This window comes from Oryctolagus cuniculus, assembly GCF_964237555.1.
Source record: "Oryctolagus cuniculus chromosome 16 unlocalized genomic scaffold, mOryCun1.1 SUPER_16_unloc_1, whole genome shotgun sequence".
Taxonomy (NCBI): Eukaryota; Metazoa; Chordata; class Mammalia; order Lagomorpha; family Leporidae; genus Oryctolagus; species Oryctolagus cuniculus.
The window spans coordinates 809,749-828,187 of NW_027208201.1; the positions used below are offsets into that span (position 1 = coordinate 809,749).

Genomic DNA, 18,439 nt, shown 5'->3' on the forward strand with positions numbered 1-18,439 from the left:
GGCTGCAATGGCTAGAGCTGCACAGATCTGAAGCTAGGAGCCAGGAGCTTCTTCTGATCTCCTTGGTGAGTGCAGGGGGCCAAGGACATGGGCCATCTTCTGCTGCTATCCTGGGCCATAGCATAAAGCTGGATTGGAAGTGGAGCAGCCAAGTCTTGAACCAGCGCCCATATGTGTTGGCACTTCAGGCCAGCGCATTAACCTGCTGCACCACAGTGCTAGCCCCCTCTGACCATCTTTTGATTAATGCCTGTCAGAACGGAGATTATGATTTTTGGAAACCCTGTCCCTCATGTTGCTTCATATTTTATTTTCGCTTTAGCTAACTTTCAGCCGTTTTGATCCTATTCTGCATGAAAATGGCAAGTTTCCTTCCCTCTATCAGATGGCTCCCAAGGAGATGACTCTGGTGCATGGCATGGTGTCTCTGATGCTTCATTTATGTTGGACATGGGTGGGGCTGGCCATCTCAGATGATGAGAAAGGTATGCAACTTCTCTCAGAATTGAGAGTGGAGTTGGCTAAGATCAAGTGTAGGAATGGAGTTTCTGTAGCCTTTTTGAAAATGATCCCTGTTACTGTGTTGCTGTATGACTCAAGAACCTCATTGTATCACTGGCAGATCATGAAATCATCAGCAAATGTTGTTATTTTGGGTGACAATGAATCTTTTTTAGGCCTGTCTTTGGAAAGAGGGAACATATAATGATGTGGAAAGTGTGGGTCACCACCTCACAATGGGATATCACCATTTCCTACTTGACTCATTCCATGGGCACTCATTTTCTCACATCATCATGGTGAAATTTCTGTTTTCACAGATTTTATCTGAACATCCAATCCATCCAGATACCAAGAGGACCCTTTCCTTGCTGACTTCTGGCTGCCATATTTTAATTGCTCCATTTCTAAACTTGACTGTAAAGCTTTGGAGAACTGTCCACCCAGTGCATCCTTGGAATGATTGCTTTGGCACCATTTTGACATGACCATGACAGAAGAGAATTACAATATATACAATGCTGTGTATGCTGTGGCTCATGCCATACATGAGATGATTCTTCAACGAGTAGAAATGTCACCAGGAGGAAATGGAAAAGCACTGGTGTTTTCTCCTTGGCAGGTAAAGGCTCTGCCATTGGATGTTACATACTGTCACTTGTTGTCAAGATGTTTTAAGCAAACCAGATCATTTATAATCCTTCTCCAAAAGCACTGGGGAATATGACTTGTATGTATTGCCCAGGACATAAATGTAGACTTGGTATAAGTGATTGTCAAGAGCATGGAGCCAAGTGGGCAAGCAGAAAGGCATTGTGAATCTAGGCTGATGCTTTGTTTTATATAAGGCCTCAACAGCCTGCCCTTCTACTGCTTTCCATAGGAGAAATCTAGAGGTTTCCTGTGAAGTTCTTTTTAAAATTTTTCTGAGAACAGATTTCAGATATTTCATAGAGATCTAAAAAGATAACTGTACTTCCCTCCCAACAGGAAGAGGATTAGTTCTTTAAGTTCATAAAAGATGTTGAGTCTTATCATATAATGTAACTAAGCAGTAACTTCAGTCACTGATAACCTCCTTTGCAGACTGATGTTCTGGATACTTCAGTAGGAAAAGGGTGTGGGTTTGACTCAACAGCTGAGATTTGTCTGAGCAGTCAGCCTCCTTACTGTGTAGGTGTGCATGTTTGGGAGTTTTCTGTTGATTCTTACTGATATTTTAGAAACATTATGATTAGTTTTCCGTGGCCTTTCATTTCTATGTCTCCCTTGTGTGCCTGCAATACGTTGAAACCTTCAGCAAGGCATTTCAGATGATAAGAGACTTTCAGTAATTTAGGCTTTGTGTCTGAACCCTGGGATGCCCTTTATCATCAGATGATGCATCTCTTTTAGCTGCACCCTTTTCTGAAGAACCTCCAGCTTAACAATCCTGCTGGTGACACAGTGAATTTCAATCAGGAACACAAATTGAATGGAGAGTATGACATTCTCAACTATTGGAATTTCCCAGATGGTGTAGGAATTAAGGTGAAAGTAGGGAAGTTTTCTCCATATGCTCCACATGGTCAACACCTGTCTTTATATGAAGATTTGATAGAGTGTGCCACAAAAATTGAACAGGTGTGTTGTAACTAATAACAATTCTTTGTACTACTAATAAATAGCCAATCTTTAAAAAAATGACTTATTGGGGCCAGTGTTGTGGCATAGTGGGTAAAGCTGCCATCTGTAGTGCCAGCATTCCATATGGGTGCTGATTCAAGTCCCAGCTGCTCCACTTCTGATCCAGCTCTCTGTTATGGCCTGGGAAAGCAGTAGAAGATGTCACAAGTCCTTGGACCCCTGCACCCGTGTGCGAGACTGGGAAGATGCTCCTAGCTCCTTGCTTTGGATCGGCATAGCTCTGGCCATTGCAGCCATCTGGGGAGTGAACCAGTGGATGGAAGACCTGTCTCTGCCTCTGCCTCTCTCTAACTCTGCCTTTCAAATAAATAAATAAGATTAGTAAATAAAATAATAAGATATTTTTAAATATCTTTTAAAAAGATTTATTTATTTGAGAAGCAGAGTTAGAGACAGAAAGAGGGAGAGACAGAGGGAGGTCTTCCATCCACTGGTTCACTTCCCAAATGGCCACAATGGCCAGAGCTGGGTCTATTCGAAGGCAAGAATCAGGAGCTTCTTCCAGGTTTCCCACATAGGTTCAGGGGCCCAAGGACTTGGGCCAACTTCCACTGCTTTCCCAGGCCATTATCAAGGAGCTGGATTGGAAGAGGAGTAGCAGGGATGTGAACTGGCACCCATATTGCATGCTGATGTTGCAGGTGGAGGCTTAACCTACTATGCTACATCACTAGCCCCAAATGATTAATCATGTTGTGGAGGTTTCTGTTTACTCATAGCACAGTAAATGGCTATTTATGCCATTAAACAACTCACCTTCCCAACTAAGAGATTTTTCTTGCTGTATTTCTGTTGGATATGAAGGGAACACAGCTGTTCAATAATATTTCTCAGTTCTCATACATTTCACAGCATACAATAAACATGGCATTCAGTCCATAAAATTGGATGTAGATGTATGCGCAAGTTAAGTTTATTTTGATTTCAGTATTGTAAAAACCCTAGTTGGTAGAAGAATGGGTGGTACTCTCAGTAGTGACCAACACATATCTGATTGTCCTCAGCCTCCCCAGTCCATATGCAGTGCGAGTTGTAGCCCTGGATTCAGGAAGACCCCTCAAGGGGGAAAGGCTGCCTGTTGTTTTGATTGTACTCCATGCCCAGAGAATGAGATTTCCAATCAGACAGGTAAGTGTACCTATTTGGAGAAATTCCTCATTTCTCCTTTATTCTCCCCCATCCATCCAAGGAAGTGGAAAGGGCCTAGAGGAGAACTGCAGAGACAAGGATCTCTACTTTTAAGTTAATAATGAAATTATTATTATAAATATTTACCCTATTATGTTAGTCTGCATCAGCCTTGAACAAGACAGGCAGATATAAACAAATCTCCTATCTTCTGGTCCAGTTCCAAAATGTCTACAGAAGCCCGGGCTGGACCATTCCTGGAATCAGGAGCTGAGAACTGAATCCAGAGCTCTCATGTGTATGTTAGGAACCCTGCCACTTCAGTCTTCACCCCTGCCTTCTAGGGTCCTCAATGACAGAAACTGGAACAGGAGCCATATCTGGTAATCAAACCAGATTACTTAAATGTGGGACATGTGTGCCTTCACCAGTAGTCTAAACATTCACTCAGTGACATACGTGTTTTCAGGCATTATTTTACACTTACAGCAGACATTAGTGTCTTTATAAAACTCCTCTTGACCACCGCTCAGTCTCCTAATTCCATCTTCATCATGGAGTGAACACAGGTATCATATGTGTTTACTTTTCATCTTCTGTGAAACGACGTTTTGATCACATTGAAGACATAGATACTACAAGTCCTTATTTTCCCAGGACCTGGCACTGTTTTTCAGTGGAGCAGGTACTTATAAAGGTTGTGCTTGATTTACTGGTATGTATTACTGCTCTGTAAAACATGCTTATGATATACCATATTCCAAGTGAGGAGATTGTATTTCATGCTCTTCTTTAGTTCACAGGTAAGAAAAAAAATAGAGATATGCATTCGTAGTAGTAGTATTGACTGCAATGAAAGTATGCACAACAGATTTGCCTATAGGGTGTATTACGTGGTGGTATCTGCATTTTTTGAGGTGATGTTGTGGATCTCATCCCATAGATGTTAGTATTAATATTATGAATTAAATGGGGAGTAAATTCTTGGTAGAAATATTAGAAGTGGCTGAATTTGGAGAATTGCCAGTTCACACAACATGCAGAGAACCTAAGGAAAAGGCTTAATTGGTAAAACACAGAGAATATGTGGATGAGGTTGGGAGATGATACGGGAAATGGACTGAATATTTATATATTGGATTTTCCATAATTATCACTTTGGAATGCTTCAGACTTATGGTATTTAATGGTGTTATACTGAAATCATTTCTTTTTTAAAGTTGAAAATCCATTTATTACACCCAACCTAAGCATGATAGCTTAGCCTACCCTTCCTTACACATGCTTGGAACATGAAGTCACTTATATAGAGTGGGGATTTTCTAAGACTGATTTTGTGATTGGTGTGTTGTTTAATATTACAATGATGTAGCATTAACTCAGCTTATTAGAAATGTAGGAGATTGCTGTTATGGTCTGCATATCACTGACTTGGGTAAAGGCACTTTATGTGTACACATTGGGCATAAGTTCATATGTGTTCCATGTGCAATGATGGAGAGTGCATCATCCACCAGCTTGAATTCCGATAGCCTTGGAAATTATAAATACACCACTAAACTACTCATGGGTTATAGAATGAACAAGATAGATGTATATGTCCATTTAGAAACACTGTTTATTAAATCTGGTGTCCAGTTAGAGTGAAATTTATAATTCCAAAGAAATTTATAATTCTAGATTTTATATATTTATGCATAATGTATATTAAAAGCTGAACTTATCATTTCTAAGAACTTATCGAGTGCCAGAAAAAGAACACTAAATTAAACACAAAAGAGAACATAAGAAATGATAAATATAGAAAAATAAAATCCAAACATAAACAGGATAAGCAAATTGATTCTTGTATAAAACAAATAAAGTTGATTAAGAAGAAGCAGGGGCCAGTGCCGTAACTCAATAGGCTAATCCTCCACTTTGCTGCGCTGGGGAACCTGGTTCTAGTCCCAGTCGGGGCGCCCGTTTCTGTCCCGGTTGCCCCTCTTCCAGGCCAGCTCTCTGTTGTGGCCCAGGAGTGCAGTGGAGGATGGCCCAAGTCCTTGGGTCCTGCACCCCATGGGAGACCAGGATAAGTACCTGGCTCCTGCCTTTGGATCAGCACGGTGAACCATCTGCAGTGCGGCGGCCGCGGCAGCCATTGGAGGGTGAACCAACGGCAAAGGAAGACCTTTCTCTCTGTCTCTCTCTCTCTCACTGTCCAGTCTGCCTGTCAAAAAAAAAAAGAAAAAGAAGAAGAGGAAGAAGAAGAAGAAGAAGAAGAAGAAGAAGAAGAAGAAGAAGAAGAAGAAACAATGCAGGAAATAAGAGATACTAAGACTGAAAGTAGGTCATCTATATAGATCTCCCAAAAAAGTTAACATAGTGAAAATATATTATAAATGATTCTTCTTAATACTTTGGAAACCTCAGGTGTAGTTCACAAATTCTCATGTCAGTAGGATTTGTCAGAGGAATGGGAGAGGGAAGAGATGTATAATTTGGGACATGCTCAGGCTGACTTGCCCCAAGTGGTGGAGTTGGAAGCATACCAGGGGATTCCAATTCAATCCCATCGAGGTGGCATGTACCAATGCCATCTCACTGTTCCAGGTGATCAGTTTCAGTTCACAGTTGGTCATGGTGAAGGGACTGGGAGTCAAAGGGAGCACATAGACAAGTCTAGTACCTGCTAACACTAACTGATGGAGTAAATAAAGGGGAGAGTGATCCAACATGGGAAGTGAGATACTCAGCAGACTCATAGAATGGCAGATGTCCTAAACAGCACTCTGGCCTCAGAATCAGCCCTAAAGGCATTCGGAGCTGGCTGAAAAGCCCATGAGAGTATTTCAGGCCTGGAAAGCCAAGACACTCTGGCAAAAGATCTCTGCGAGTGAGATCCCAGTGAAAAGAACAGGTCTTCAAAGAAGGAGGTACCTTTCTCTGAAGGGAGGAGAGAACCTCCACTTTGACTATGACCTTGTCTAAACAACATAAGAGTCGGAGAACTCAGAGGGCTTCCATAGCCTTGGAAACTCATGACTGGAGCATAGGGAGATTACTGATGCCATAGACAGGAGTGTCAATTGGTAAAGTCAACAACAGGAGTCACTGTGCACTTACTCCTCATGTAGGATCTCTATCCTTAATGTGCTGTACATTGAGATTTAATGCTATAACGAGTACTCAAACAATATATTTCACTTTGTGTTTCTATGGGGGTGCAAACTGTTGAAATCCTTACTTAATGCATACTAAACTGATCCTCTGTAAAAAAAAAAAAAAGAAAGAAATTATCAATTCCCAACCTGACTCTCACTGGGATTAAACATGACAATAGGTCTGCTCTGATTTCATCATCATTTAAAAAAATCATCTATTATTTTTCACTTTATGTTTCTGTGTGGGAGCAAACTGTTGAAATCCATACTTAATGTATACTAAGCTGATCTTCTGTATATTAAGATAATCGAAAATGAATCTTGATGTGAATGGAAGGGGAGAGGGAGTGGGAAAGGGGAGGGTTGTGGGTGGGAGGGACGGTATTGGGGGGAAGCCATTGTAATCCATAAGTCGTACTTTGGAAATTTATATGCATTAAATAAAAGCTTAAAAAAAAACATTAAGTGAAAAATTTTTAAAAAGTCTCCATACATTTTTATTATCTCCAAAAGCTTCTTTTGAGGGGGATTTATCAAACCTTCATAAAAGAAGGAACAATTATTTACTAAGCTCTGTTCAGAGAAAAGGAAAATTTAGTGAATTCTTTGAAAATGGCCTAACTTTGGCTCCCCAGTATTACAAAGTCATTTCAAAAGAGGAGTTTTTTTTAAAGATTTTATTTACTTATTTGAGAGGTAGAGTTAGAGACAGTGCAAGAGAGAGACAGAGAGAAAGGTCTTCCTTCCATTAATTCACTCCCCAAATGGCTGCAACAGCCGAAGCTGCACTGATCTTGAGCCAGGAGCCAGGTGCTGCTTCCTAATCTCTCACATGGGTGCAGGGGGAACCAAGGAGTTGGGCCATCTTCTACTGCTTTCCCAGGCCATAGCAGAGAGCTGGATTGGAAGGGGAACAGCTGAGACTAGAACTGGCACCCATATGGGATGCAGGCACCACAGGTGGACGATTAACCTACTGCACCATGGTGCCACCCCCAAAAGAGGAAATGTATAGCCATTTTGCTTCTTTTTTTATAAAGATTTATTTATTTATTTGGAAGTCAGAGTTACACAGAGAGAGAAGGAGAGGGAGAGGGGGGATGGAAGAGGGGAGAGGGAGAGGGAAGAGAGGAGAGAGGGTAAGAGGAGGGGAGAGGAGGGGAGGGAGAGGGGGGAGGGGAGAAGGAAAGTGAGAGGTATTCCATCTGCAGTTCACTCCCCAGTTGGCCACAATGGCTGGAGCTCTGCTGATCCAAAGCCAAGAGCCAGGAGCTTCTTCTGGGTCTCCCACATGGATGCAGGGGCCCAAGGACTTGGCCATCTTATACTACTTTCCCAGGCCACAGCAGAGAGCTGCACTGGAAGTGGATAAACCAGGACTAGAACTGGCACCAAAATGGGATGCGAGCAATGCAGGTAGTGGCTTTACCTGCTACATCACAGTGCTGGTTGCTTTGCACAATGTAAAACAATACACTAGTACCTCAAAGGAAGAAATAAAAATCCCAATGATGGCAAAAAATAATAAAATCAATATCCATGCATGTTATAGAAATAACAGAAAGCAATTCTTTCCAAATTATGAGTAGGCCAGAATTTTCTTCATAAAGAGTATTTGCATAATCACACCATAGTTTTGAGGCAGTGTTGAAAGAATAAAATAAGAACATTCAACCTAACCACATCTGATTACGTATTATGCTGCATATCCTGTCTAGTGAATATTTTCAAAAGAGAAAAAAATTGGAAAAGAAGAAATAAAAATCATGTTCAGATTATATTTTGTACGAATATAAAATCTACATAAATAAGCTTAGTAATTGACTAATTCAGTGACTGGATATAAGGATAACATCCCAAAACTTACTTTATTTTTATATACCGGCCATAAAGCATTTGAAATTGAAAAATTTGGGCATTTATAACATCTTACAAGTAAAAATAGCTAGAAGAGTCTTGACCATAAATTTACAGAACATAATTGAGAAAAATAAAAGACTAACACAGGCGGACACAGTATGCTCATAGTTAGAGAGGTTCAATATTGGAAAGAATTGGGAGCTACCAAAGATGAGCTCCTGATTCAATGATTTGCAATCTACATTGCAAGATATTCTCATTATAACTCATTCCAGGATGCGAGGACATACTCAACCTGGTATCAGCTACTATAAGTCATCTCTGTCCTTGATACTCTGTTTTTATTTACTTTTTAAAGATTTATTTATTTGCAAGTCAGAGTTACACAGAGAGAGGAGAGGCAGAGAGAGAGAGAGGTCTGCCATCTGATGGTTCACTCCCCAATTGGCCACAATGGCTAGAGCTGTGCTGATCCAAAGCCAAGAGCCAGGAGCTTCTTCTGGGTCTCCCACATGGGGGCAAGGGCCCAAGGACTTGGGCCATCTTCTGCTTACTCAGGCTGTAGCAGAGAGCTGGATTGGAAGTGGAGCAGCTGGGTTTTGAACTGGTGCCCCTATGGAATGTCAGCACTTCAGGCCAGGGCATTAACCCGCTGCACCACAGCACTGGCTGTCCTTGATATTCTGTAAATTGTCATATTCCTGATGGTTTCTCAATCAGGGGCTTCAGTATTGCAAAAATGAATCCAAGAGATTGCTTTTAGAGACATAAGTAAATGAGATAGGTAGGTGTTTCAAATTTTGAAACTTTGCCTTGAAGTAGATGGTACATTGCAGGGTCTTCTTCAGTGGTGTCCTAAGTCACAGGTTCCAGCCTCATTGAAGGATTTAGTGCATTTATATGCAAGGATGTGGTATGCTGTGAGGACACAGCAAGAAGGTGCCATCTGTAAGATACCCTACCCTGGACACTGCAGCAGGATCCTTGGTCTTGAATGATTGAGTCTCCAGAAACATGAGAAGTGATTTATGCTGTCATAAATTAACCAGCATAAGATAGGGCATTTGGGGCCAGTGCCATAGCTCACTAGGCTAATCCTCCACCTGTGGCTCCAGTACCCTGGGTTCTAGTCCCAGTTGTGGTGCTGGATTCTGTCCTGGTTGCTCCTCTTCCAGTCCAGCTCTCTGCTGTGGCCTGGGAAGCAAGTGGAGGATGGCCCAAGTGCTTGGGCCCTGCACCTGCATTGGAAACCAGGAGGAAGCCCCTGGCCCCTGTCTTTGGATCGGTGCAGTGTGCTGGCCATAGTGGCCATTTGGGGAGTGAACCAACAGAAGGATGACTTTCTCTCTGTCTCTGTCTCTCTTTCACAAATTCTGTCCAAAATATAAATAAAAATAGAGGGCATTTGATGATTACAACAAAGTGTCCTGAGACAGTAGGTCTTTTGTTGTTGTTGTGGGAAAAAATAAGATCTCATGAATATAAAGAAGAAATAATAGTGTTGTGTCTTAGCCATAATTTAGATGAGTGATATTAATCAGGAATCATTCCCTATACATTATTCTGATACATGCTTCCCACAGCTTATTCGGTGTGGTTTTGTGGAAGTTGGGGAACATAACACTAAGCACGGCTGAAGCTGGGCTGGTGCATTTTTCCTGTCTTAGCAGATATGGATCAATGCGTGAAGTGTCCAGAGCAGCAGTATGCCAACACAGAGCGAGACCACTGCCTGCACAAAGCTGTGTCCTTCCTGGCTTATGATGACCCCTTAGGAATGACCCTGGTCTGCACAGCTGTGTGCTTCTCTGTCCTCACTGCTGTGGTTCTTGGTGTCTTTGTGAAGCACCGAGACACTCCCATAGTCAAGGCCAACAATCGTTGTCTCAGCTACATCCTGCTCATTGCCCTCATCTTCTGCTTCCTCTGTTCCTTACTGTTCATTGGTCGTCCCAGTACAGCCACCTGTGTCCTCCAGCAGACCATGTTTGGAGTGGTGTTCACCATGGCTGTTTCCATGGTCCTGGCCAAAACTATCACTGTGGTTCTGGCCTTCAAGGTCACTGCCCCAGGGAGAAGGATGAGACACTGGCTGATACCAGGGGTACCTAACTCCATTATTCCCATCTGCTCCCTGATCCAACTGGTTCTTGGTGGCATCTGGTTGGGGACCTCTCCTCCATTTATTGACACAGATGCACACTCTGAGCATGGCCACATCATCCTGGTGTGCAACAAGGGCTCAGTCACTGCCTTCTACTGTGTCCTGGGTTACCTGGGTTCCTTGGCCCTGGCGAGCTTCACTGTGGCTTTCCTATCCAGGAATCTACCTGACATGTTCAATGAAGCCAAATTCCTGACATTCAACATGCTGGTGTTCATCAGTGTCTGGGTGACCTTCCTGCCTGTCTACCACAGCACCAAGGGGAAGATCATGGTGGCTGTGGAGGTCTTCTCCATCTTGGCCTCCAGTGCAGGGCTCCTGGGCTGCATCTTTGTCCCCAAGTGCTACATTATTCTCTTCAGACCTGAGAAGAACTCTTTAAAAGGATTAAAGGATACAGTAGATTCCAAGGGAAATAGCTGTTAAAGATTAGTTCATTAGTTCACATATTTAGGATTTCAGACCAAAATTGATAAAAATCTGATTTTGCATTCCAAGTTATAAAGTAATTGATTCAGCTTAACCACCTTATGAATAGCATTCACTTCTCTGTTAAAAAAAGGTTTATTATATATATATATATATATATATATATATGTATGTATGTTCGTGTGTGTATATATATATATATATATATATATATATATATATACATACACTGAAAGGCAGAGGTAGAGAAAGGGGAGAGATAGAGAGAACTTCCCTCCAGTGCTTCACTCCCCATATGACTGCAGTGGCCCAGCCTTGGGTCAGGCCAAAGCTAGGAGCTTCATCTGAGTCTTCATGATGGGTGTCAGGGGCCCAAACATCTTAAGCCAACTATTTCTGCTTTCCCCATGTCTTTGGCAGGGAGTTGGATCAGAAGTGAAGCAACAGGGCCATTAACTGGTGCCTATTTGGGATGCTGGCATTGTAGGTGGCAATTTCCCACCATTCCAGAACACTTACCCCAATTTATCTCTCTTTTTTAAAAATAATGCTGTGTATAATGTTCTCAGTCAGACTTTATGCTCACAAACACAAACCCCATCTCAGGTAAAGACTCTTACAACTTCATTTCTACTAGTTTCTATATTTTGCTTGTCAACTGGTAGACACTTAAATATTCATATTTTAATAAAATGAATTTACAAGATTGTTTCCTGTTTCATTTTTCCTCCTTTAGAGTTTATAGTAAAAAGATTTATTATCCAGTTGGAATTGGCCGGCACCCCAGCTCAATAGGATAATCCTCCACCTGCTGTGCTGGCACACTGGGTTCTAGTCCCGGTCGGAGCACTGGATTCTGTCCCAGTCGCTCCTCTTCCAGTCCAGCTCTCTGCTGTGGCCCGGGAGTGCAGTGGAGGATGGTGCAAGTGGTTGGGCCCTGCACCCGCATGGGAGACGAGGAGAAGAACCTGGCTCCTGGCTTCAGATCAGCATGGTGCACCGGCCACAGTACACCTGCCACAGTAGCCATTGGGGGGGTGAACCAACAGAAAAGGAAGACTTTTCTCTCTGTCTCTCTCTCTCACTGTCCACTCTGCCTGTCAAAAAAATATAGTTGTGTCGCTCCCCGTCTTTGTGGAGGAACGACACAGGACCCTGCGCTGTTCTTTTGTCTGCTCGGCCCTCCCCGGGTTTGCTGCTGGTTCTTCCCGGGTTGGCTACCGACCCTTCCACCTCCGTGGAAGGGCGGTTCCCCCTGCCACTTTCCCCACTTCCGCGGGGGAGTGGCACACCGCCGGCCAGCTCTCTCGGGGGCTGCTCAGGTGTTCCTTCAGATAGATGTTCCTGGTGCATGTTGTCTCTCTCCTCCTTTATAGTCCTCTTCCACCAATCCCAACTCTGCTACCCACACGCCGAGCACGCTGCTCTCCTACAATCAGGAGCAAGATCAGCTCCTGCAGGTCATCACTGAAGTTGGCGAGAGGCAGCTGCGTAGAAGTTGTTACTCCCTTCTCAGTGCCATATTGTGGGAGAGCAGATGCATAGAATAAGTCTTAATTCCAGTAACAGTCTAGTCCGAGTTGCTCCCCACAAGTTGGAATCTTTTCAGTACTGTAATTGGTCATGTTAAATCATGTTTCCCTGACTGTTGATGAGCAGCTTAATATGTCATCCCTCTTAGTATTTTTTTGGTTTGTTCTACTTAATACTTTTAGTTGAATATTGCAATCAATACAAAATTCTTCTTAAGTGCTGAAACTAACTGAAAAGTGATCACTGTAAAATATATGAGTGGGAATAAGAGAGGGAAGAGATGTGCAATTTGGGACATGCTCAAGCTGACTTACCTCAAACGGTAGAGTTAGAAACATACCGGGGATTCCAATTCAATCCCATCAAAGTGGCATGTACCAATGCCATCTTACTAGTCCCAGTGATCAATTTCGGTTCACAATTGATCGTAATGATAGGACTAAGAACCAAAGAGATCACATAAATAAGACTAGTGTCTGCAAATACTAGCTGATAGAATAAAAAAGGGAGAGAATGATCCAACATGGGAAGTGAGATACACAGCAGACCCATAGAATGGCAAATGTCCTAACAACACTCTGGCCTCAGAATCAGCCCTTAAGGCATGCAGATCCGGCTGAAAAGCCCATGAGAGTATTCCGGGCATGGAAAGCCAAGACACTCTGGGAAAAAAAAAAAAAAACTAAATAAAAGATCTCCATGAGTGAGAGCCCAGTGGAAAGAATGGCTCATCAAAGAAGGAGGTACCTTTCTCTGAAGGGAGGAGAGAAATTCCACTTTGACCATGGCCTTGTCTAAAAATTATCAGAGTCAGTGAACTCAGGGGGCTTCCATAGCCTTGCCAGCTCATGATAAGAGCCTAGGGTGATTACTGAGGCCATAAACAAGAGTGTGGAATTGTTAGGTCAACAACAGGAGTCACTGTGCACTTACTCCTCATGTAGGATTTTTGTCCTTAGTGTGCTGTACATTGAGATGTAATGCTATAACTACTACTCAAACAGTGTTTTTCACTTTGTGTTTCTATGTGAGAGCAAACTGTTGAAATCTTTACTTAATGTATGCTAAACTGATCTTCTGTATATAAAATGAATTGAAAATGAATCTTGATGTGAATGGAAGGGGAGAGGGAGTGGATCAGGGGAGGGTTGCAGGTTGGAGGGATGTTATGGGGGGAAGACATTGTAATCCATATTCTGTATTTTGGAAATTTATATTCATTAAATAAAAGTTTAAAAAAATAAATAAATCATGTTTCATATGTTTACAACATTGTCACAAACCCCTTAATTATGTATCACTTTCAAATTTTAAACGCTGTAATTATTGCACATCAATTTTTTATATGTAGCAGAGTATACAAACTTGTATTCCATTTGATTATTGCTTTTTATTTATTTTGCCTTTAGGTTTTCTGTTGCCAATTCCAGACTTCAAAAATTGGTTTTTACTTTTGAGGTGAAATTAATACAACAAAAGAGTAACCATTTTAGATTGTACTAATTGCATGCGTGGCATTCACTGTTTTGTGCAACCATCATTTTTGTCAAGTTCTAAAATACTGTCATCTCCAAAATCAATGTCTTTATTCAGTGGTCACTCAATTCCTGCTCCTCACAATCAGACAACCACCCTCTGCTTTGTGTTTCTGGACTTGACAATGCTGAGTGTTCCATACAAATGAAATCCTGCACTGTGCAGACTGGTTTGGTGGCCCTTTTTCACTTAGCATACTGTTTCAAAGCATCATCCAAATTATAGTACGTATGCATTATGTTCATGACAAACTATTATTTCTTTGAATTGATTCATTGAATTTTTAAAAGATTTAGTTTTTTATTTGAAAGGCAGAGTTGGAGCAATACAGAGAGAGAGCTTATATTCATTGGTTCACTCCAAATGGCTACAGTGGCTGGAGTTGGCCCAATCTGAAGCCAGGAGCCTCTTCCAGGTTTCTCAAGTGGGTTCAGGGGCCCAAGGACTTCGTCAGTCCTGTGATGCTTTCCCAAGCACCTTTGCAGGGAGCTAGATTGGAAGTGGAGCATCTGGGAACTGAACTGGTACCCATATGAAATGCTGGTGCTGCAAGTGGCAGCTTTACCTGCTACACTGCAGCACTGGCCCCTAATTCATTGAATTTTGTTTCAGAGATAGAACATGATTTGTCACAAACTTTGACTGTTTGGAATAGACAACTGTGAACACTGATGTACAAGGGGTTGTTTGTTTATTTTCAGTTATGTTGATTTTACTCCTAGGAGTGGAATGGTTTGATTATGTATGAATTCCTTTTTAAAAAAGCTTTATTTATTTGAAAGAGTTACAGAGAGAAGAAGGAGAGGGAGGGGGAGGGGGAGGGAGAGTTCTTCCATCTGCTGGTTCACTCCCCACAAACTAACAGCTGGAGCTGGGCTGATGCAAAACCAGGATCCAGGAGTCTTCTCCTGGTCTTCCATGCTTGTCTAGGGGACCAAGGACTTGGGCCATCTTGTACTGCTTTCCCAGGCCACAGAAGACAGCTGGATCATAAGTAGAGCAACCAGGATTTGAACTGCTGCCCATATGGGCTGCTGATGCTGTTGACCAAGGCTTTAACCCAATACGATACAGCACAGACTCTGATGAGCATGCTTTGTAATGCTTTTTGGTCTCATTTTTATCTATGCAAAAATGTCCATTCAATTTATATCCCCATTATGTTGATTCTGTTTGTATTTTTGTTGTTCCTATCTGCTTTTTTTATGAGTGATTTTCTTTCTTTTTTTAACTTTTATTTAATGAATATAAATTTCCAAAGTACAGCTTATGGATTACAATGCCTTCCCCCCCACATAACGTCCCTCCCACCCGCAACCCTCCCATTATCCACTCCCTCTCCCCTTCCATTCACATCAAGATTCATTTTCAATTCATTTTATATACAGAAGATCAGTTTAGCATACATTAAGTAAAGATTTCAACAGTTTGCTCCCACATAGAAACACAAAGTGAAAAATACTGTTTGAGTACTAGTTATAGCATTACATCTCAATGTACAGCACACTAAGGACAAAGATCCTACAGGAGGAGTAAGTGCGCAGTGACTCCTGTTGTTGACTTAACAATTCGCCACTCTTGTTTATGGCCTCATGGGCTTTTCAGCCATATCCGAATGCCTTAAGGGCTGATTCTGAGGCCAGAGTGCTGTTTAGGACATCTGCCATTCTATGGGTCTGCTGTGTTTCTCACTTTCCATGTTGGATCATTCTCTCCCTTTTTTATTCTATCACCTAGTATTTGCAGACACTAGTCTTGTTTATGTGATCTCTTTGGTTCTTAGTCCTATCATTATGATCAATTGTGAACAGAAATTGATCACTTGGACTAGTGAGATGGTATTGGTACATGCCACCTCGATGGGATTGAATTGGAATCCTCTGGTATGTTTCTAACTCTACCGTTTGAGGTAAGTCAGCTTGAGCATGTCCCAAATTGCACATCTCTTCCCTCTCTTATTCCCACTCTTATATTTTACAGCGATCACTTTTCAGTTAAGTTTCAGCACTTAAGAAGAATTGTGTATTGATTACAGTATTCAACCAAAAGTATTAAGTAGAATAAACAAAACAAATACTAAGAGGGATAACATATTAAGTTGCTCATCAACAGTCAGGGTGAGGGCTGATCAAGTCACCGTTTCTCATAGTGTTGATTTCACTTTAATAGGTTTCCTTTTTGGTGCTCAGTTCTGTGTCACCTATCAGGGAGAACAAGTGGTATTTGTCCCTTTGGGATTGGCTTATTTCACTCAGCATAATGTTTTCCAAATTCCTAACAGGGATCATTTTTCTATTAAAATTTAAACACCTAAGAATAATTGTGTGTTAGTTACAGAGTTCCACCAATGTTACTAGAACAAAAAAAATACTAAAATGGATAAAGTATTACATTGTACATCAACCGTCAGGACAAGAGCTGATCAAGTCACTGTTTCTCATACAGTTCATTTCACTTTGATACTAGACACTTACCTGGAGGATTTGCAGCCATATTCTTCCATTTTCTATTGAGTCTTTGCTCTTTCTTAATTCTGTCCTTTCTTGTACAAATCTTTTTTAATTTTGGTCAAACCCTGTTCACCTTTTCTTCTATGGTTTCTTGTGCGTTTCCTATTGTATCATAGGATACATTATTTTATCCAGAGCCATGAAGAACTACACTTTTTTCTTCTAAGTATTATTAAAAATGTTTGAATTTTCATTCAGGCTGTTGAATCAACATGAGTTAAATTTTGGGTAAGGCATGAGGTAGGGTAAATCTCATTGTTTTAAGAGTTTGTGTCAAGGGCTGTTGCCACGGCTCATTAGGCTAATCCTCTGCATGCAGCACTGGTACCCTTGGTTCTAGTCCCAGTTGGGGTGCCAGATTCTGTCCTGGTTGCTCCTCTTCCAGTCCAGCTCTCTGCTGTGGCCTGGGAAGGCAGTGGAGGATGGCCCAAGTCCTTGGGCCCTTCACCCACATGAGAGACCAGGAGGAAGCCCCTGGCTCCTGGCTTTGGATCAGTGCAGCACACCAGCAGTAGTGGCAATTTGAGGGGTAAACCAATGGAAGGAAGACCTTTCTCTCTGTCTCTCTCACTGTCTACCTCTGCCTGTCAAAAAAAAAAAGAGTTTGTGTCAAATAAACCAGCTCTACATTTTTAGAGTTCATATTAAATGAGCCAGGTCTACATTTTCAGAGGGTGTTAATGTATTTTTTCAGTAATATCCTTAGGTTAGATGCAGAATCATAGAACAAATTCTTGTTAGAATGTTTATAAATGGCAAAAGTAGCAAACTACCAAGTTGTATTTTATTCAGAGTAAATAAGATTCATCGTGACTGGAACATGGAAAATGTACTGCTGTTGGGGTGAGACATGATGCAGACAGTTAACAGAAAACCAGTATTGTAGACTTTGCATACCAGCATAACCCATTTGGAATTCTGAGATTGGTAATGGTAAATGGTGACATGCTAGAACCACCTTTGTGTTGTGGATTTTCTTTTTTTTTCTATTTGATAAGACATTAATTTTACAATGTACTTACAGTGCTGTATTCTTTTGTTTTGAAATGTATTGAGCTTGACAAGATTGTCCAGTGTAGAGATAGTTGGAGTCAGTGCTGTCCATGCACATTGGGTATAAGTTAAGTTCATGTGTGCCTTCCATGTGCACAGATAGACAATGCTGCACTTACCAACTTCAGCCTCCACATGCTTTTATTTTAAGAAATGTTCTTTCCAATAACCCAAATGTTAAAAAAACTGGTCTTCAATAGGAATTTTTGATGTCTCAAATAGAAAACCATCATCGAATTTTGTGGAGATGTTGCTAAAATTCCCTTCAGACAGATGTACAATCCCAGATTCTATAAACCCATATGCAACTTTGTCTATAGATTTCACTGAGAAAAAACTGGAATTCTACATTTGAATCATTACAAGCTATAAATAATAGTACATTAAATGCAAAGAAACTAGAAGATAAAAATGGTAAATATCAAAGGTAATATTGATTCTAGTAAAGAAGCAAAATTGCTTAAACCCTAGAAGATTGATCAAGAATAAAGAGTTTTTTTTAAATTTTACATAATATGTATAACCTTCAAACTACAATATTAACACATGCCTATCGGTTGGAAATAGCAGTTTGTTAGGCTACCGGTTTTAACATAAAACCAACTTACACATATGAAAAGCTAAAATGGGCCTATTCACCATTATAGCATGAATCTCTTTCTTCCAGAACATTTTTTGTTGAAACTTCAGTATCATGAAAAATTAAAATAATACCCCAAACATTCAATATTCACAAATAACATTAAAATCAAATATACAAAGTCACTTAATACTGTTAAATAAAACAACAAACTGCAAGATTTCCTGAATGGAAATAGTAGGACTTCTGAATGTTTATTGTGAATATCTTTGGGAAAATGGCAGGGCAAAGTTACTACTAATCAATAGTCACATTG

The 18,439-nt window shown here is 41.1% G+C and overlaps 1 pseudogene; it reads left to right on the forward strand.

Moving 5' to 3' along the window:
- The first annotated feature begins 979 nt into the window (after positions 1 to 979).
- LOC103346115 (vomeronasal type-2 receptor 116-like) lies at positions 980 to 10,908 on the forward strand (annotated as a pseudogene).
- The last annotated feature ends 7,531 nt before the right edge of the window (positions 10,909 to 18,439 follow it).